We start from the raw sequence: 22,583 nt of genomic DNA on the forward strand, positions 1-22,583 counted from the left end.
TGACAAGAGACTAGATCACCCATGCAGCAAGACATAATTACCTCTCAAGTAATAATTAGTCAAATTAATTCTGCATAAAAAAAGGCAAAGTCAAAAAGCTGAATGTATTCTAATTTACCCCCATAATGTGTTCAGGATAAATGAACCCTTATTTCCTCTCCTCCACATGCTCCGCTGCTCTTTCTTTCTCTTCACTCCGGTTGTGACTTCAGTCACAAGCTGGCTTGGAGGCTACGGCTGTCAGGGTGGGGGCGGGGCCAGCAGCCTGTGTAACATCCATTGCTTATTTCCTTTAAAATATAAATTCGAGTGTTGATCAAGTTCGTAGTGAGCGAGAGTACGAACAGAGCGGGGACATCAGGAAAAAACACCAAAGAGTGCGTGTTCCTCAGAAACAACAGTCACCACTCGGGAGACACTCACACACACCATCAACTCTCAAGGTCCCAACACATCATACACACACCGACGCACAGACTGTACATAGCTGAGGACAGTTTCAGGGAGACGTGGCAGCCGAAACCAACAAACCACATCCATTACCTCCACCGAGGAGGTTGTGTTTTCACCCCTGTACCCTTGTTTGCTGCTTTGTTTGTTTGTGAGCAGGACAAACTACACTAATGGATTACGACAAAACTTGGGGGCAGGATGTGGTTATGGGTCAGGGAAGAACCCATTACATTCTCTTTTCACTTTCGTTACCATTTCCACAGTTTTCCCAGAGAATAATTCATGGATCTTGATTGGGGGAAAAAAAGATATCTGTCCACTTTAAGGAACTGAAATCTGTGAGTGTTTGAAATTTGGTGCAACTTGATTAGACTGATGGGCTTTGGCGGAAATGTGCGCTCACCGTGTGCCATTCTGGTTTCATCTGGAGCACAGAATGTCTTTGGATGCCAATACCTACACACTGATTCACATTTCAACAGGACTTATTCATCATCTATTTACTCATTTATATCAGATCACAGAATTCCAAGCTGATGTTGTTATTAATTAATTCATGTCATGTATTTTTAACTAATTTGGCAAAGAAATAAGAGCAAAACGTTTTGTCATCATCACAAAATAATAATCACTAATGGACTGATTTCTTGCGGCTCATTTGTGCTGCCTTTACATATCAAAGTAGATGATGTAACCTTCACTGCCCACATTCTTCCATGTGTCCAGTTCAGTTGTCATGGCTGCAAACCATAACATCCACTAGAGGGCAGTGCAGAGTCAAGAGCAAACAATAACAAATATGGGGACGTTGGACGAGGTAGTTATAATATAATGGCCAAGGCACCCTTTTGTCCAGTGTCTGGGCTTCGTAAACATCATATCAATTTTACATTCTCACTAATTCGCAAAGTGTTTCGTCAAAAGTTTCTTATTAAAAAATTGACTACACTGCCTCCCCATGACATTTAGTGGTATTGCAATGTTTTGTAAGTTTCATTAGTATCGATAAGCTTTCAGAAGACTTGCACAAATATGGAGGAAATGAAAATAGAGTACGGACAGAGGGCTTCATCTGTTTCTGTATAAATATCTAACGTTGAGTATAAGCGAGCCTTTAGAGTTTAAATGTGACGCTTAAATAAACCGGAGAAAGTGGCAGCACAATTGAATAGCCGTGCAGTTGCAAATGTGCATCACATTACAAATGCTGGAGTCGCCATTGTGCAGCGAAGCTATAATCTCTTGCGCTCTCTCTCTCTCTCTCTCACACACAGACACACACACACACACACACACACACACACGAAACGCACAATGGTGAAAGCACTACCAAAGCGCGTCATGGTGTCTGGGTGGTAGACAGGCTTCGGAGACAGCAACGGTGAAAATTAAATTCCACTTAAGGCTAATCCCATTTCCATCCTCTGCCGAGTCTCACTGCTTTTGTGACAGTAAAGGAAATCTGCCTCGCATTGTTCCGTTGCAGGAATTGATGGTGCAACACGATACAGCATAAATAATGGAGTTTGATCACCAAGAGACAGGCCCTGAAGGAGACTATGACAGGGTCAGACAAGCATGCTGCAGCCAATGGGTGGTGGAGGGGGCAGGAGATAGAGTCACGCCAGACAAGAGGGTGAGAGAGACAGGTGAGCAGCAAAATGGAGAGGAGACGTGGAGGGCAGTTAACAATGTGTGTGTATTTACACCATGATAATTCTCCTGACATTTCAATGGCAGTATTGTTTTGCTGCGGCCGTCGTTGACAGAGATGAGGGGAGAAGGATCCGAGTGGAGCACAGGCTGCAGGGCAGGACAATGGACTTTTCCAAGACGTCCAGTGTTGGACAGAGTCTTAAACACAAAGAAACATACACACACATAAGTCTTGGTGTTGGGAAATAATCGCCCACTGGAATCCCAAGGGAAAAGATGCAAAAAATAAACTACTAACTTTAATGGGTTCTCCCCTGACCCATACCACATCCTTCCCCCAAGTTTTTGTGGTAAATCTGCCCAGTAGTTTTTATGTAATCCAGACACACAAACAAGCTGTTGCAGACAAAAACAGAACCTCCTTGGCGAAGGTAATTATCTTGCTACTCTTTAGTATCAGCTCCTCACTTATCGAGCACAGGCATCGATTAGGGTCCCTCTCTCTTTGAGAGCAAATATACTCATCTATTACATGAAACTAAATTGTTCCCAGTTACAGCCTGGCAAGAAAGTTGTGATTTTTATTTAAAACTGTTTAATCTGTTCTAAGAAAACACAAATTGTAATGTGGGTGATGCCGAAACAGAAGAAGAGAGGACACCCCCTGAAGAATAGAACCCACAGAAGATGAAACGTGGCTACATTTATGGACCGAGAAGAGACAGAGAGAGATGCTGATCTCCTGGTCTCATGTCAAATGATGTAAAAACACCAGGAGACAGACACATGGAGATAGATGCGCAAACGCCATCCACCTACTTTTCCTATTTGCATTCATTTCACATCCAACGGGAAATTCACATTCAATTTTTACAGTCACTTCACGTCTAAGCTGGCACTCCGATTCCGTCGCTTGTGCATGCAGCCTGTACTCGTGGGTCAGTGTGGTTAAAGCTGACACTTTCTGTCAACACACCCATCACTAACCCCCATTACTCACTCACTTAGGCTTTTCCACCATGCCTCGCTCATTCATTCGCCCCCGCACGCACAATGTGCACCAGCGTCCCCGCAGCCTGCGCAAACACACGGTCGTCGCCCACTTGTTTATTTAGCAATTTGTTCATTTGCCCAGGCCTTCACTTGTCCACAATATTCTCAACCACTTATTCCACATTCGCTCATTGTCCCCGGCCACTAGTGCTCTCATCTGGTCCTCCAGTGTCTGCCACCGCTCCTCGGTCACATGCCCTCTCCCACTCGCAACTTCTACTTCTCACCCATTGTTCCCGGCCACACACTGTCTCCCTCTTCCAGCCTCACTGTCTCCGTCGGACACTTTGCATCCAGTCCGTCCCTCCCCGTCATTAACCCCCTGGATGACACCGTACCTCACCTCACCTCTCTGCTCCTCCTCCATGATTCTCTCAGGCTCAGAATGCCAATCTCTTTCTCTGCATAGATTGCATCCAATTCCAATAAAAGATTTAAGAGCTCCTTTAAGTGCTAATCAGGTTGTCATCCGTGCGGGCTGAAATCAGAGGCTTGATAAATAAAGGCTTGTCTCTGTTGGCTAGCGGCTCTCCGTGTTTAAATAGGTGACACCAGAGTGCATTCTGAGCACACCGGATCAATGCCAGCACCCTTGGGGTCCCCTGAAACGGTGAACAGAGACAAAGCTTAGCGTTCAATAATAACGCAGGGATGGCCAACTTGCTCCCTATTTTCAGAGGAGCTCTCCCTGGGATCGTCCTCCACTCCCTTTGGTCTTTTTTTCCCTCTTCCCCTCATCACGACAGGCCCTTTTCAACTCGCCAGTTGGCCGAATTGCAAACAGGCCCAGAACCTTTATTTCCGTACATTACACAGAAGGTTAGGCTGCTGCGCTCTGGGAAGTGCATTAAAAATACCAACAGACACACACTCCTATCTCCACTCCCCAGACAGCACACTCCCCGCTGTCCAATCGTCCAATCACATCCCGCTACGGCCAATTTTCCAATAAGCCCAATCTCTCCTCCGCAGTCGGACTATTCGCCATTACTCAAAATAGCATATCACCAGCCCTCACCCACCACACCTTATCACCAAAACTCCCGCCCTTGTCCAATATATCCAACACCAAGTCCAGCTTGAGAGACTTCGGCTATCACTGACCCATGCCAACACAAGTAATACACAAAATGCTCCTCAGCCCCCTGCCTCATTTCACCCCGTGCCCACTTATACCCCCTCCTATGAAAGCTGTAAACCTTGGGAGTATAAAGGTCCAACTCTCCAACTGTGGTGCTTTTACCTCGCTTTGATTTTCTGTCCATCAAGGGGGCGTGGATTAGCGCTCTCTTGTTTATCTGCTCGTCAGTGTTATCTTTCTATCACTAAGCCATCCGCTGTGCTGCAGCGGCCTCAGCACTGCATTAATCCCTTATCAGCCAGCAAGCCATCCATCACCCTGCTGTCTATCACGTCAGATCCATCATCCGCCCATCTGTCTCGCACTGCCCTTGCTCAGGAATGATCTACTCGGAGAGGCCCACTGGCGAGTCACGGGGGGGGCATAGGGGACAGCGGGACAGGAGGATATTGGAGGGAAATGCAAAAAAAAAAAACAGAAGACAGGGGAGAGGGAGAGAAGATTATAGCCTGTCCTTCCTTCCAGCTCGCTCACAGCGCCCGCATGCAGCTGAAAACGTTCTCTTCATTTCACCTCATGCTTATTAGCCGTTGTGTTTGTTTCCTTGTAATTTGTTTGTTTTCTTCGCCTGCTAATTCTAGCCAGTGGGAGACGTGCCAGTGGAGGGAGAGATAGCTGCCGGGGACGGGGGTCATAAATCCCATAAAACCCCGATGTAGTGAGAAGCCCCAGCCCCTCCTTCTCCGGCGTGTTAGAGCAAGGAAGGGATATTGTCTAAAGCCTCCAGCTTTAAAACAGCTCAATATCTGGGTTCATCGGGGGTCGTTTGTATTTCCATCCATATCTGCCTCGCATCATGAAGTGAGTGATAGGGGGGGGCGAGAGAAGGTGAGTGTAGGGCAAACGTCAGTACACTCGCAGAGGACGACACAGACGCATGTCAGTGCAGGGTGCAGGGGCAGGCGAGTGTAAACAGGTACACACTGTATGAGCAGAACCACTGAGCACACGTCTCTAAACTGCAGATGGTAGTTGAGCGAACAAATAGAGAGCGTGATGGCATGGGGAATTGTCGAGAGGGGGACAGCGGCAGCACAGAAAAAGGTCAATGCAGATTCGTTCAGAGAAAAAGAAAAACAAGCAGGTTGACGGGAAGGTGAAGCCAAACACGCAGCCTCGCGCCCTAAAAGTTGTAGATCTGTGTGAAACGGTTTGCACAAGGACGCATTCAAATCTCTACAATGTGAAGGAATACCGCGCCACCTCAAGGCGAGTGCATGATCTCGGATTGCCGGATGTCGATGTGCCCGGTAGCCAGTGTTCACGAGACGCGTTTGATGCCGGGAAGCCGGGTAGCTGAGCGCCATGAGGAGACACACGCAGGGACTTTGTGTCTATGTTTTGCTGTGATGATGAATTTGCAGAGCCCCGTGACACAGAGCCTGTCACTTGCCGAGTCGGTTGTAACATGAAAGCCACTCTGCGGTGGCCCTAAGAAAGACGCGTTTCATCGCTTTTGTTTTTGTCTTGCTGCCGCTTGTGCAGAAACGCGGCTTTGCAGAGAATCACAAAACGTAATCAGTATGGAGGTACACGGCAGACTACGGGCAAAACATTGATTATGGGGGCAGACAATTGGGTTAACCTTTCTTCAATTCTCCCTTTAATTCATCTATGATAATCCATTTAGCATGATTACATGACAGCTGCAATAATTTGAGTACTGCCTTAATCTGGTCATAATTACATTAGTGTAAAGTACAGTAGGGCTGTAATGCTGAAGGTTAGTGTTTCCATGCGAGTTCTCCGCACATAAAGAGATTTCAGACATCCGCACATGTAGAACAACACAATGTTGCACAGCTCATCCTAAAAACATACAACAATCCTCGAAGGGTCAAGGCTAATGTCCTATCTCGTCATGTCAAAGTGGTGTTTCCTATTAATTATCTAGACTTCAGCGGGCCTCCATATTGCATTAGGGCCTGCAGCAGTTTCAGTATCACCCCAGTTTTTCTACTTGCTCGTGCAATCATCCTGTGCCACGTACTTGATAACATTTCTATACAAACCACTACAGCAAAAGACCTCCAGCTAATTAAATATACATCCTCAGCATTTTTGATTTAGTTTTTTATATTTATTCTTTTTCCATTTACTATCTTGTCTACCTCTGTTTATTTACACTCATAAAAATATAAAAGATCCTTCACGTAGTGTTTTGCTGCATTTATTTGTTTGCCGTGTGCTTGTTTGCGCTATCGTCCATAAAGTTGTTACCTTCCAGTCAGACCACATAGCTTCAGCTTGTCTTTTGTTCCTTGGTCTGCGTACCTGTCACTCGGAATCCATTGCACATGAGAGCAATTGTGTGCGTATGCGTGTGTGTGTGTGTGGGGGGGGGGGGGGGGGGGTAATGAACGTAGTACAGAAACTGAAAAAGACATTTCTGGATCTGCGTACTTCGATACTACATTAAAATTTGACGTGTTCTTTCCTGACTCATACCTCATCTTTATGCCAAGTTTCATGGTAGTCCCTCAAGTTATTTTTCTGTAATCCTGCTAATTTTAGGCAGACAATTATTTTTTTATATGATGTCCTTGGCAGAGATGATATAATAAATTCCTTTTTGTCATATTTCCTACAAATGGAAGTAGCCTAAAGATCATCCCAACAGTGTCTTTAGCTATTCATCATATTCACTACAGTATACACAGTGTATTATAATGCACAGCAGAAATGTCAGTGGAATACAGATCACTGCCCTTTGCATCTCTTTGAACTGGTATGGTAATTGTGACCTGAGCCGTGGTCCATGTTCCATGATTAAATAAACACATAGAATAGGAGGTTTAATTTCTGCTGTATTTCATTAAATAAGTGAGGTTCCCCTCCAGCACTGTGCTGCCCCTGCTCTCACTGGAGATACTCCCTGAATCTACAATCGCTTTCAGGAGTATGCTGCGGTAGAGTTACATGCCAAGCCTAAGAAACTCATCATTGTCTGTGCTGATGATCTCGTCAATCCACTCAATTGTTTTTACCCTTGTGTACTCAAATCTCCTTGTAGGATCACAGCTCAGACAACACTATGTCTTGTGAACAGAACCTGCTCGGTGAACGGGGGCAACCGACTGACAGCCGAGATTCTCCTCTGTGTAATATCAATATCGGTGGTCCTCCTTTACACAGTGAATAGGAGGAGAGAGAAGTGTGAAGCCTCTGCTCTTATCCATAATGAGCCTAAACAAACATCTCCAAACAAATGCTCCTCAACAGGCAGCCGAATCAGATGAGACAGCTGTCAGAAAGCATTCTTATCCATCCTGAGTGAGCTCTAATTAGATAACTACTCTTCTTCCTCTGGCTCTCTATGACAGATACTGCTCAATCATCATGCCGATGCAGAACATAGCTCCGGCCCCACTATAGTCTGTGATTCCTGCGGTTACACACTGCACACACCCCAGCATGGTGCTACTGCATGCATATAATGTGCTAAGATGTGCAGTGTGCATTTGGATGTGCATGCATGTTCACATGTGCATTCATTCTCTCCACCAATAATTTCCACACATGTGCTGATCCTGCAGCAGATGTGTCGTTTTATAAAATACAGTTGCAGTGTGCTCTTGCTTGGGCAGTTAAGAAAATATATAAACTGTAAATGCTGCTAGGCCAATAAAAGGGTGAAACCTTCGGTCTATAATAGATGCAATTACCCGTTACACAAATACACAGAGAGAGAGAGAGAGAGAGAGAGAAACACACACACAAACAGTCACACTGCCTCATAAACACGTACCTACATTATTTCGTACACACTGAATTAATCAGCTCTTAGACAAATAGCTGAATAAATACTGTGGAAAACCAGATCAATATTGCGCACTCAATTCATTTGAGTTCACGGAGATGTCAAATTCTGCATAGTTCCACAGCACACTGATTAAACTGGCACCACATTAATACAGTAAATCGATAAAACCAATCTTTCAAATAAATCTAGTTGCATGGACGGCTTCAGCCTATTGGGGGCCTCGGACACATTAAAACTCCCTTGCTCCAATACTGCATATCTATGTCAGGCAGGCAGCACGCCGGTTTGCTGTGTGGATTCCACAATTTGTGGAATGAAAATGATTAATCCATGAAACAATAACCAGGGTGCCAAGCAGGCACATGGTAATTCTTTAATGATCAAAGACTCAATTAAATCCTTTTCCATTCTGTTCCCTAAATGCCTCATGTCTCTAACTGCACAACAAATAAAGTGGGTGTGGGTGTGTGCATGCTTGCGTGCATGTGTGTGTATGAGTGTGCGTAATTGTGTTTCTGTAATTCTGTGTGTGTGTGTGTGTGTGTGTGTGTGTGTGTGTGTGTGTGTGTGTGTGTGTGTTTAAGTGTGTGTGTGCGTGTGTGGTGGAGCTGTGAGCTATCAGAGGTTAAGCTGTGGTCTGGGAAGTGTCTCCTGTGGTCAGATGACGTATGACATGTGGTTTATGTTCATACCATGATGGCGGCACAAGTGGTGTGATAGTAATCTTTATTGAATTATAAGTGCATTCATATCCAGACAGACCAGCAGACTGTGTTTTATTATATAAGGGAAACGCCCTTCCTGGTGCCCGTCCTTTATTTAGTTCTTTGTACAAAATGTATCCTTCTTTGTCCCCGTTTCAGTTGAAAGTAGCAAAACACTCAGTTGCTAAAAATTGCTGCTCTGCACTGTAGTTTAAAAAAAAACTTCACATACCCCCCGAAGGTTTGCTGAGCACGCATTGTCATTTTTAGCAGCACCTTACTTCACATTGCTCTACACCTGGATGCTTAGCTGTTGACCAGCTTCACTGTAAAAACAAGAGGCTTTAATGGAATGGGACTTAACAACCATAATCCTGTTTTTGTAACATAAGAGGAAAGAAAAATGTCTCCTGAGTGTACTGCTGAGGTCTTTCCTGAACCACAGGCTTTATTTGCCTCATTTTTATTAGTCCCAGCTCTGAGGGAGGTCTAAGATGTCTCCAAAATCAGACAGGCGAGAAATCATTCTGCCATCTTGTTGTCTCACTGGTATTGAAAGATAAAATAGGCCATAGACAATGTGCCTGAAAGAATTATTCCAGAGCATATGGACAAATATACCCTTGTTGAGTACGGTAAAAACAGTCGTGAGTTGTCAAGTGTCTTGAAAACGGGTGGGATATTTAGGGTAAGTCCACAAAGATGTGCTTAAGATCTTTAAACAGTTTTGCTGCTTTTATGTTGGGCGTCCACACTAACCTGGAGTTTCTTAGACAATTGAAAACACTGCTCAAGCGTTGTGTTCTAGTGAGGACGGCCAGAACAAGAAACAGTGAGACTTTGAGAAACAACGATGCAGTCAGCTAAATTTGCTCATTAGACTTATTTGTCACGAATCGACAACCAGCCATGAATGCAATAGGGAATTACCCGGCCAGAACCCGTCTGGACCCGTCGGACATCTTGAAAATATTGTGAAATGATATACAGGTTTGTGTCGGGTTCAGTCGTGCTGGCTTGGCTATGTACTTGATCAGGTCGTGTTGGGACACCAACAACAGAAGGCCTGTCGGGTTTCGGGTCAGACTGTGTCAGTTTTTCTCTCAGGCGGAAAATTGCAGCCCAAGTTGCAATATCTTCAATGCAACTGATTTCTAACTTCAGACTTCAGTTCCAGTTGAACCTTCTGGGAAGTCCAAGAAAAGAAACTCTTATTTTTGCCATGGTTGATCCTCCTCGTTCATATAGTATTTTCTGCAACTAAGCAACTGCGGGTTAAAAATCTGCTACAGGTTTATGTGTATCACCAGTGTAGATGAACGGTCATGTCATATGCACTGTGAATATTGATTTTGTTATAAAACTGTTTAAATATGGAAAAAACATTAGTGTGGACACTTTCTAAAATTACCTGATAAAGGATTCACCTCTGCTTTTTTAATGCTGCTATAATAATTTTTTATTAACAGAGGACTGTGTATTCTAAAAATCAGTCAGACAGAAAATGATCACCTGACTCTGCAGTTCCCGCTCGGCTCTAAGCAGCATGTTAATGTCATTTCTCTCAGTGTTTTGGTTTTATATCCTTCAACTTTACAGTTTTGGTTCACTCTTCCTGCCCCCATCCTTTCCAGCCCTAGCAAGAACCTGTCACTGTGAAAAAAACATGTACCTGCTGTTATCTACCAACCCAGCACAAAACAACAAGCAGTTGAAGCTAGTAATCAGCTGATCAACATAGTGGAACATATGGCATCTAAAGAGCAGGAGAGTTCCCTCAGGAGTTGGTTGAGAAGAAAATACAGCTAAAGGGAACGGGAAAACGTATCTATAAAATCATGTAACACCTTCACCATCTTATTATCCACATTATACGATGATATTCTTTAATTAAAAAACGGCAAACTGCTCTTTAATGACCCCAAACAATATTGAATCAATCATCTTTTTCAATCAACTTTAGTCTCTAAAAAAACTGCAGCAAGAAAGGTTCATGTGCTGCAGCGCTCGTTGGTTTTCCGTGCACAGTGTCAGCGGGGTGAATCCATGATACTACGAGTGTGGGTAGTGTTTTCCTGTGGTTTGTGTGTCCATATGTGCAGAGGAGCAGAGGGCATGAGGATTGGAGAGGAGCGGCACAGGGCAGTCTCAGGTGAGACATGCATAGTCCCAACATAATTATAATCCTTAATTAATCCACTCCGGATGCTCTCTCTCGCTCTCTCTTTCCTTTTCTATGTTTATGGGCTTTTTCCATCACGTTGCACCTCCCCCCTTTTCCCTCTCATCTGGAATCTACCTTCAGTATGTATTTTGCTCTGGGTGTTTTTGCAGCTGTTGATGAATATACGTGCCCTTTCACACCTCCTCTCTCAAGGAGCTGCAGAACCCCTCCGTCTTCCCTCTCTCTCCTCCCTCGCTACCTGCTTCCCTCCGACTCCCATCTTGGCAGACAAACAAACAAACAGCTTCTTTTCGGTCCCGGGTTGTTTCTTGGTGTTGCCTCTTCTTCTAGCTAATGGCACGGACACACATACACACACACACACACAAACATGCTCACACAAGTCCAACGCCATGTAGTCCAAGGGGAGCGCTGCCGACACAAATACAAATCCACCAGGGGTGTCCTCTGTGGACCGACTCAGGTGAGTCTCCGGTGAACATCACTGCGTGTCAGGGCCAGACACGTATGCACACATATGGAGTTCCTGTTTATATACATGTCTCTCCTCATTCTGCAGCCTAGCCAAACATGTTGATAGCTTCCATCTAACTTAATAATCACTCCTTTATCGGATGCTTGAGTGTGAGGGGGTCAGTGACACAAAGTGGATCATGGTCTGATAAAGGAACTCTGGAGTCAGATGAAGGGTCTGAAAAATGACACTAAGCTGAAGGTAATGAGGACGAAGGTGTCACTATTGACGTCGGCAGAATGAGCGCACCAGGTGTGAGGAGGAGGAGCGACAGCTCCTCTTGCCGTTACCGCTCTGCCTCGTGCTCTGCGTGTTCCGGCCAGGCCAATTAGAGGGGCTCATTCACCGCTCCCGTCCGAGCCCTCAGTCAAGATATCAGAAAAACATAAGGTTAGATTGGACAAGCTATTAGGTCGATTGATCCCTGTTTCTTTTCATCTGTGCGCTACTCTTTTCAGATTGACAGATTTGATGTGGAAAGCTTTTCCAATTACCTGAGGACAAAGGTTTAACTCCTTTCCACTTTTGCACCTATTCGGTTTGGCTCGGTCCTTCAGACTTTGCATTTTGGTTCAGACCAAAGGAGTTGGTCTGAGTCTGGATCAAATTGAACCACACGTTGGTTTGGTATTGGATGGTTCGGACTTCGGGATCAATTGCAGGGAGCGCAGGAAGACTCATCAACCATTCAATAATTAAAAAAGAAATCGGCCAGTGAAGCCTAGGTAGCACACAAGGTGAGGACAAAATATTTCATCATAATTTGACGGCGAAATCCAAACCCAGAATAATATTATACTGGTAATGAGAGTAATCTGTTCCTATTTTTTTCTCCATTCAGACGATAAAAAGCTTTCTGCAACACGTCGATGTCAAACGCACGTTTAACTAAAGACCAATTAAATTCCAGTATACGGAGACGAAGCACAGGTATTATGACTTGATGTAGGTATACATCATGTGAAGTTATTTTGTGCCCTCTCAAAATCACAATGCAAATCTAAAAAACTAACCAGATCAAATGTAAAGAATGTAAAAAAAATCAGGAGCCTTCAATCTGAACATTTGGTGAAAACAGCCTCAGATGACATGATGGACATTTTCTCTCTCCCTCTAACAATGTGCCTGAGGCTTTTCGTCCTGTGCCTCCCTTCCCTCTCTTTTTTATATTAATTAATCAATTAAGCATTATCCCGCAGGAATATAATTCTTTGCCGTGTTTGCTCGTACCTCTGCACACATGAGTGTCCGCCTGTATGGGCATATATCGGCATACGGCCCACCGTGTGGTTAGCTGTAGGTGCCAAGGCTTATAATAGGTGTCGGAGTGTTAAGAGCACCGCTGTCATTACACACCTTTGGCGGGGGTTGCCACATCTGATTTCTTAAAGTGACAATCAGCAGGGTGAGATTATATTGATTTGTGATCATTATTCTCAAGTGCTTTCCAAATTGTGTCTTGGCACAGGTCCTAGAGAACCCATTGTGTACATGTTAAGAAATAAAAACTGACAAACACAGTGGGCCGATAACGGGTATTTGAAGTTGCTTTTAACAGCATGAATAGGAAAATCAGCGCAGATCAAAAGGGCACTCCAAGCAGGTCATTACAAATTGCGGTTTGAATCGGCGTTTGAAAGTGCGGACCTGCAGTTTCGACAACCAACTTCAGAGTCGCCAACCCCCTGACAAATCTGTGTAAAATTGAATGAATAGCTGGTGAGGCTGATTGGTCCCATTGATTGAGCATCGCTGAGCCTTTTCACTGCTGTACACCCAAGTCGTCTCTCACTCGATAGACACAACCCAAATACACCAGGCACTCAATCCAGTGTGTTGCTACACGGGGCCCATCCAGCTAATTTAACACCCACTCCATTTATGAAAAAGAGTCCTCATCGATTTTTTTTTTTTCTGTTCATGCGCTCTTGTTGCTCCCGTTCCCTTTTCTCCATGCTGGCGCCTACACATGCTCAAGGCTGGCAGCGATTGAATTGAATTAGTGTTCGGTAGGTTTAGATTGCACGATTGGCTTCTCGGAGCCCACACCTCCAGCCTCTCTCCAGATGGAGCGGAGACCGGGGGCCTGCAGTTACAGCCCGCTGCGTGCACGGCTTCATTCACAGAGACCTGCACAGCACAGAGGCCACGAGCTTCAAAATGGACGCGCACAGCCGATTGCTTTCACACCTTCAACCGACAGCAAAGACCGTTCCTGCTCGTTGCCCATTGTGTTCCTCTCCCCCTTTGTTATTGCACTCCGTTCCATTTCCTTTTCTCCTACTTATCGCTCCTGATCCATTATTGCATGGTCATGCTCCCAACATGTAATCTCGCATTTGAGAGGAAACAGCCAACGCATTACAGGACGGCCTTAGAAAACATGGAAGTGTATTTCTGATTGTAATAATTAGTCCAACAATAGAAGTTTAAAACCATTTCCAGTGTGTTTTGTCGACAGGGGTTAAACTCTGAACCACAATTACTGTTATTATAATCATAATGGCTTTCCTGTCAGGACAAGTCTTATCAGGGTGGTGACAACCACAGGGCTGCCACTGCAAGGTAAACAGCCCTGTCTGCGAACGGACGGAGTAAAAGTGACGTTGGAATAGACAATAAACTGTTTCTAGGTCAGCTCACTGGTAAAAATAAATAAATAACACAGACAGAGACACAGCTTTTTGACACAACTGAAAAGGGCATAAAAGATTACCTATCTGCCTGTATACAAGATGGAGAGCCACCCACTCGATGCGAATGATTGTTTAAATCTATCAACCATTGGGATAATAGAATCTGCCAATGCATATCGGAGTCTGTCGAAAATGTCAGCAAATATTCTCTAATACTGCTCCAAAATTGTTGTTGTAAAAGCTGCGACTAGTATTGGAAAACAAATAATTTTGAGCTCTGTAGCCAAAAGAAATTAAAATAAATATATATATATATATAATGTAGACCACCAGACACAATTCAATCTTCTATAAAAAATGAAAATGAGCTTGTTTTGCCCGGATTAAAACTGCAAACAAAATTTGAATAAATCAATATGGACTTTGAAGATGATTATTCAAAATAAATTCCCCTGCTCAGTGGACCATGACAAGCGAGGGGTCGGCAGACTGGCTGGTGAGGGCCTGCAGTTCTAATCAGATAATTTCATCATCAAAAGGCAAACATGAGATTAAGTTTATCATCAGAATATATTGCAATGCCAGAGTTCTTTGTCCTGTCCTGATGGTACTAAGGATGCTTATTCCCTGCTGTGTGTGTGTGTGTATGTGTGTGTGTGTACGTGTGTGTGTTTTAAGAATAAATCAGCAAACATCTGGATAAGCAGAATATGTTGTTGTGCAGCAATTAAAAAAAATGCTAAATTACTTGATATTAAGTCCTAGAACAACATGAAGAAAATCAAATGGCGCTCTAGAATCTGCTGTGTGGTTCAAGTCTACATGTATTCATCGTCCCGCATGTATCGTGCTCTAAAACCTAACTGGAGCACCTCTTTCCCTGCAGAGACATTTTGCATTGCACTGTCCATAAAAAATGCATAAAATCCTCCACTTGACTTGACTGACAGGCAGCTTAAATATGGCTCCTCTTTTTGTTATCTATAATGGGCTTTCTGTTTCTTTCTTCTTTTTTTTTTACATTTAGAAATCAGAACTGATAAGTTAACAATAGTAACCATAGTTTTACACGTCTGTTGCGTTGAAGAACAAGGTAGAAAAATTGGAGGAAAATGTATCCGCAAGACTGAATCGTGGATTTGGTGAATTCCTGTAGCTTCTTCTCCTCTGGTCTTTAGAAGGATGTTGTTTGTTACCCCAAAGCCCATTGGAACTGTGGAATAATGCGCTGCTACTAAAAGCAATGCTTAAATTTGTCAGTGTCCTCCACAGGTTAAGAACAAAAAAACTTTGAGTGTCAAAATTAACAATACTTTACTGACATGTAGCTCTTGCTGCAGCTAATGGCCACGCTGAGAGAAAAGCCATGTGAAAGATTACCACGATTCCAAAATCTTTCAGCATTATTTTAGAAAACATCTGGTGAATGTTGTTCTCCCCATTATCCTTTCACCCGGCATAGATGCAATACATTGAACTGTCCTGTGGGCGTGAGGCACCATAGGTCATTTCATGAAATTCATATCAGTGCTCTTTCTGCTTGTTTTTCTGTTCACATATTCATTTGCTTGGCCTTTTTAGAGAGCTGCAGGGGTTGCATTCATATCACATAAAAGGAGAGAGGGACACAAAGGCAAAGGAAACACAAGGGCAGTCACTTTGGGAACACGGCACTATTGTTCGTAAAAAATAGTATCTGTGTATGTGTTTGTGCATCTGTACGTGTGTTGGTTGCACATGTGTGTTTTCTATATTGTGAATGATCGTGCTGCTGTTTCAAAGGAGCGTCAGTCAGGTTCTGTGTTGTGCATTTCTTTCACAACTACCTTCAGCAGAATAGTATGGCCGCTGAGTCCTCACCACTGTTTGACACAGAGCCTCCCAAAATGCCGAAGTCACACCAAAATGAATCTAATTATGATAAATGACTTACTAAAAGTCCGACGATCATGCCATGCTAATGTATGATTATTATTCACCAATTGAAAGCCGAGAATAATTTTTCTGATGCTGATGTGACACACAGACAAGGGGGAAATAAATCCTTCTGTCTTCCCGGGGAGAGGGTTTGGCAGTAAACCAATTCCAAGTCTGGCTTCTTGAATGCCCAGATAACGCAATCAGACAGTTGCAATATTGCTGTTTTACCACCTGAAGAATTTGAATTTCATTCAGCCCCTTCAGAATAGTAGACGTGCCAATTTTTCCCCGAGAATTGGCAGGACAAACACAATGCACCCCGGTGGAATGAGGGAAAAGGCTTACCGGATGAAAATAACTGTTTTCAGGGTCTTTCTGGTCTGCGTCCTAAGGTTCAATTTTATTATAATAATACGCAAAAAGACAAAAGGTTTAATTTCCTCTATCATAACTACAACGTAGGTTGTCTGGGCTTTTGTATTAGATATCTTATTATTAAATTGGGAATTAGTCAAGCATGTAATAAAATAAGAGCGCCTCGGTTTTCAGGTTGTGAAACCCGAAACATTACAGGGTCACATTAGATTAAATCTAATATATTGAGGGGGATTTTTTTTCGGGTTTTATATTTTGTAGTGAAGTTGTGAATTTATTATCTGAACTCCTCAAAATGAACAGTCATGGACTATTCTTTAATTGGGATTTAATAAGAGGTGGATTAAACTTCATCTCATTTCGTTTGGGACGTTCTCAAACATTCCTGAAGAACTCCAGGGTCTCCCCAGAACCCTCTGAGAACAGCTGGCCTACAGGTAATGACTCGAATTGGCAGAGTATTAGTGTAGTCTGACACACGGGGAATTGGATTGAGTAGTTCACTTTGATGCTGCTACACCTTGCTCTTATTATCCTGATAGTCAATGAGCTTCTTAATGTATTTCACTCGTGGAGGGAACTTCAGATTAAGAGCAAGAGGGGGAAGATGGAAAAAGTGAGAGGGATGCGTTTGGCAAAATCACACATGGAGACAACATCGCAGGATATTAGATTTTCTGATACCACATTATTAATCCAGGAGTGAATTTATTTATCACTACCTATAATTGGGGCTATTTCATCAGCCTCAGTATATTCCAATGTCACCTGCCTGCATTTGCCTCCATCATTTACAGGACTTGCAGTCATTTCTCTCCCCAGGCAGTAATTCAAATTGTCCAAATCTATTAGTGTGCAGGCCACGGTGCAATGCATAGGCCCCAAAGACAAGGAGTCCCCTTCAAAAAGAAAGAGAAGCCGACTGATTTAGCGCATCCAGGACGCATTCTGAATATGAGGCGGCTGCTGTTGACGCACCAACTCCGTGTCTGTCAAAGCATAGAACATCCGTAAATACATAAATCGGCTTACGCGGCTGCACCTCGGGCTGGATACTGGAGCTGCCTGCGTGCCCTGGTGCGTGTTTACATGTTATTAAGCTCGCACTGGAATCAGATTTATTAAGGACACATGACACGAGAACTGCGTGGCTCCTACCTTGATCCCTCCAATCTCCTTCTCCGTGATTGCTCAGTGCGTCTCATTCATTCTCGCTTCCCTCCTCACTTGCCTCCTTCTCCTCTCCTCCTCTGGCTCTCACTCGTTTGCTCCTCTCTGGTCCCGTCTTCGCGCGGAGGCATAAGAAATTAAAAATTAATAGCCTGCTATCTTAAAGACAAACCAACGGTGGTGGGGGGAAAAAACGGTAGAGGGGAAAGATCCACTGGGGTTAAAAAAAATATATATATTTATATATATGATAAGAGTGTGGAGGGGAAATCCTCACGGACAGAGCAGATTCTCACGAAAATGCGCCCGTGTGGGCATCAAAATAAATAACAGCGACGAAACCATTGTCCTGCTCGGAAACAAGCACAACATGCGAGTTGCAGCGGTGTCGAAGTGGAGACGTGAAACTGTGCCGGAGCACGAGCAGGAAATCAACTTGTCCGTCCGTCCGTCCCTGGCTCGATGCTGAGCAAGTGAGCAAATGAGCCACCGCCGCAAAACGTGCGAAGCGAATCAGACTCCTCGGGTGTGTGATGTCTGTGTGTCTGTGTGTCTGTCTGTTCGCAGGAACGGATCGCCACTTTTTTCTATTTTTTTTTTTTTTTTTAAACTGCGCACCACTCGTCCCTCATGCTGTCTCGAAAAACAAAAGCTGCACGGTTTGAAATAACCCGTCGGAATTAGGCCAGTCTGCACAGGGCCATCTGCGGGGATCCGGTGCGTCCTGGCGCACGGAGCGGATCAGTGCTCTGTAGTTTCCCTCCTCGTCTGCAGGCAGCGCGCACTCTCATCAGCACCAGTCTCACTGTGTTCTCTGCCACTGCAGTTCTGCATCAGGCCTATATACCTACAACCTGGCGCATCCATCAGTGCCTCTCGCATACAGGTCGGTGTCCTAAAGACGGTGCCAAGCCACTTTTTTATGACCAACGTTGATTTAACGCAGAAAAAAAACGCACTACTTCTGCCTGCCCACTACTTAAATTGCTCCTTCATGGCAGTTTCTTTTCTCCAGTTGCCAAACCAAAGTGTTTTTTAAAAAGGTGGATTCAGGAACCATCTGTGGTCACCTCGCTAAATCAAAGCTTAGAGATTATTACCTATGGTTCAATTCTCCAGAAGCACCTGGATGAAGGAAAAATCGAAATTGTACATGTTAACACACTGACTGTCATCTCACCAAGACTGCGACACATTACTCCATCCAGTCTGTATCGGGTGTTTTCAAGCAGCTCAACTTCTGTCACTTTATTTAGAGACATGCTTTTTCATTCAGGCACAGCCAGAGCTCTTCTGCCACATTCATTTCCTGTGACTTAACTGCGCTAAGAAGTTGAAAAGTACAAGTAAAGATACGTCATAAGAGATATGGTTATTTTCCATGTAGCATGTGTTGTCTACACAACTGCAGATATATATAGATCTATATATATATGTTTTTTAACTAAGAATTCTCCATCTGATTTAAAAACAAAACACATGTCTTGTTAATTAAAGATATCTCCATCCAGACGAGAACCCCAAAACAAACGCTTAAAGAAGCATGCCGGGCCAGGAGGTGGCGATAAAGTCTGCATCAGTCAAATACCAGCGTTGTAATCATGCTCACTGAGCGTTTTGCGTGAGCTTGTTGATTCTGGTGCATGTTCATTACACAAAACAACCGCGGGGTGTGCGGGAAGAGAGATGTTTCAGAACCGCTCCACTTTAGATGAACACATGGGAGTTTTCAAAAATCTGCACTTTAAGAAATCGTTTGTAAAATTCATAATAGCGACGTTTGCGAGTGGACGAACGCAGAGGAAGACATTTTGTTTTGCTAAATATTCACATTTGTTACCCTAGCCTCATTCTGACCTCGGTGTCGGACAGTGTGTTTAAGCGAGCAGTAAAGATTTAATATCGAAAAAAGATCCAACTACTTTCATGCAGTTTGCTCGGTGGATTAATGAACACAGTCGTAATAACAGTGTGTGGGAATCATTTGCATGAAACATCCAACAACAACAACTCTTGTGTATTATGAGACTGGTGGATTCCTCACTTAAGTGCACCGGCCAGAGTTTAAATGCATCTCGATGGGGTTTTAATATTAGTTTTTTTCATTAGTTTCACGGTGCTGGAGTCAACATGTGTGTCTAATGTCAAAGCAGGGATTCTCAGGAGGACCCAGATAAGATAACACTCTGGCAGCCCGATGTGTGCAGGCACTGATGGATTTTTCTAAAGATTATTTTTCTGGTTCTTCCACTGACAGACACGTTGCTGAAAACTAAGATTGAGTGCTGCACTGGGCAGGGGGAGAATCGTAAATTGGCAGTTCAGGGGCTCTCCAGGATATTCACAGGTGAGCAAAATAAAAAAGGGGGAAATAAGCTGAGGGATACGAGGCTGTGAAGAAGTTAAAACCCTTTAGTGGAACATGATGGAGCTGCTACACGATGCACCACGGGAGGAGAGCGCGAGTCAGGGGATGGCACATGGCAACAGTTTTGAGCTGCAGTCGGAACTTTAGGCATTCACAGTGCACGTTACTCCTCAGCCTGCCGAACAGCCCACATGCACCGTGATAAGCCAGGTTCCTCGCTCGCAGTTTTCTGCTGGAGATATAAATAGAAGCCTGACCTGAAGCCACTTATGTCTTGTTACTATACAATAAAAGTAGCAGTGCAGGTTGATGCTGGTATATCATTCTGTGATTGATAAATCAATTATTCACTTTCTCACCGCATATACAAGTCATTTGCTTTTTCTTTACTTTATCGAGTTGTAAGGCGAATCACAAGGGTTTGCATAAGAACTTCAGGAATATCTATATGCCGTTTATTATATCATAGTATTTATATATTGGAAAATACATAGAGGCTACAAACTGGATTTCCTGCAATTCCACTCCATCATATGTTATTTACAGGATAGTTTAATACTTGTACACTGTCACCATCACTGCACAGAAGAACGTGCAGCACCGGGAGGAATCGCTGTGCAGCATTATTATGATAATATTTTATAGTACAACACATACACACATATAAGTAGGTTTAGTAAATGGAGAGGATACATTCACACATTACATGCGCACATATTCATAACTAATAACTTTAGTACATTTACACATGAATAGGCTAACATCATAAAAAAGGTTTCACGTGCAGATTTTTTTTTCCTTTCAGCTCACTACATAACCTTTGAAGAAAAGATCATGTATAATTTTGAGTTTGTAAATAATGTATTATAAAGATGGACAACATGACGTCTAACCAAAAGTGAAGCCAAAGAATCTTTATCGCCACCTGGTGGCTAGCTGCAGTATAGATCACAAACATCCATGTTAATAGGAGGGGCATAGACCCAACAAAAAATAAAAAATATATGTCAAATAAATGATGGTTTCAGTCATTTTAGATACTTCTTATCATAATGATGTATTTACGGCTTTAAGCACTCATTGAATGCTAATTAAATGGGGTGAATCTTCATGATTGACAGCTGAAACTGACATGCGATTTGTCGAGCACGTGTATCAGAAGGACGTCAGTACTGCGGCTCCATCGCTCAATTGCTACAACACAGCCTCTGACTCCAAATGGCATCATTACTGCAATTCGTATCTGGACTTTGTTCCTGGACAGTGAGAGGAAGTGGACACATGTCACCCATCTTTATATACAATCTCTATTAAATACACTTTTTCTTTTGCTTCTATAGTCTTACCTGATCTGGTATGACCAGTAGCTTCTCACATCTAACAACTTTAGGTGGACACTGCTGTGTATCTCACATTACCATGATATCCACTGCTTTTTAGACTCCTCTGTTTGTGGGGGGGAGGGAAATCTAATCTGCCATTAACCTCCAGTTGTCACATAGTGGACATCAACGTTCGTGCACCTTTGTGTATGTTTTCAGGGGAAACAATTTCATTATCTGTAGCCATATCACATGGAATAACTGCACGGGTCCAGAGTGCAGCTTGCAAATGTCCTCTCCTGTCTAAAACAAAAAGAAGCCCTTTGTCAGTTTGTATTATGATAGCTAATATTGGCCCGTATTGAATGGGCTATATACATGCCTTCGCCACTTAGCCTTCTGTCACACAGTACCTACTCTGTTATACTGCTCTCCAGTCCAGTCAATTGACCTTCATGGGCCGCATGACTCATTGTGCCACTAAACAGCGAAGCATAATGTGGTTTGTGCTCCGTGGCAGTCACACACTTTATCAGGATTTTCTTTATGTCTCCACGATCAGATGTGTTTTATGCAAAGTCACAGAGCTGTGTGTAAACACGAGGGCCTGTAGGCAAAAAAGCCTCATCCCCCTCTGGTACTGAATGGATCACTAGGAACCAAATGTGGAGCGATTCGCAGCATCAAGTCACACTCGGCACAGTCTCAGCAGTTGTTCATCACACCCCGGTCTCTTAGCAACAACAATAGTGACTACCAATGATTAAGTGCTGATTGCCCTTCTAAGAAAAAGCAGTGGGCTCTTGTTATACAAACACGGCAGCTTGATCGTTTTATTCATCCCAAATAATATCATGTTGGAAAGTAAAATGTTTGAAAACACGGGTGTGTGTGTGTACATGTGTGCGTGCGTGTGTGTGTGTTGCATACATATAACTGTATTTAGGCTGTTAGGTACAAACAAGGGACAATTATTTTCCTTGCTTCCTTTTCATAAAGATGTCCAGGTTGCCAGAATTAAGGCTATCAACGCTAGCGACAGATAGGAAATGTGTGACGACACTAGAACAAAAGCCAGAGCCTACAATGTATTAAGCTGTAAATTAATTTAGTGTAAGGGGGAGTTTTTTTTTGGGAGTCTGACCAAACAGCTGCCTCCGTCTCATTTCATGTTGGAGTCTGCAGCAACCTGTTTCCCCGTCGTGGACATCTCCACAAAATAGGACAACTTGACTGATCTTGACTGGCCCTCTGGAGCTATTTCAGGAAATGAAATAGCTCCGAAAGTCCAAATATCTAAAAGCTAACAAAATATCTTTGAAT

The 22,583-nt window shown here is 43.5% G+C and overlaps 1 protein-coding gene across 1 annotated transcript in view; it reads right to left on the bottom strand.

Moving 5' to 3' along the window:
* Positions 1-18,005, bottom strand: part of adgrl1a (adhesion G protein-coupled receptor L1a) — a 90,438-nt gene extending 72,433 nt beyond the window's left edge. Inside the window, exon 1 of the mRNA XM_062408713.1 lies at positions 17,559-18,005. The gene's annotated coding sequence lies outside the window, so the exon portion shown is untranslated. The remainder of the gene's footprint in view (positions 1-17,558) is intronic.
* Positions 18,006-22,583: the final 4,578 nt, after the last annotated feature.

The sequence above is a fragment of the Platichthys flesus genome, chromosome 16 (genome assembly GCF_949316205.1).
Source record: "Platichthys flesus chromosome 16, fPlaFle2.1, whole genome shotgun sequence".
In the NCBI taxonomy this organism is placed as follows: Eukaryota; Metazoa; Chordata; class Actinopteri; order Pleuronectiformes; family Pleuronectidae; genus Platichthys; species Platichthys flesus.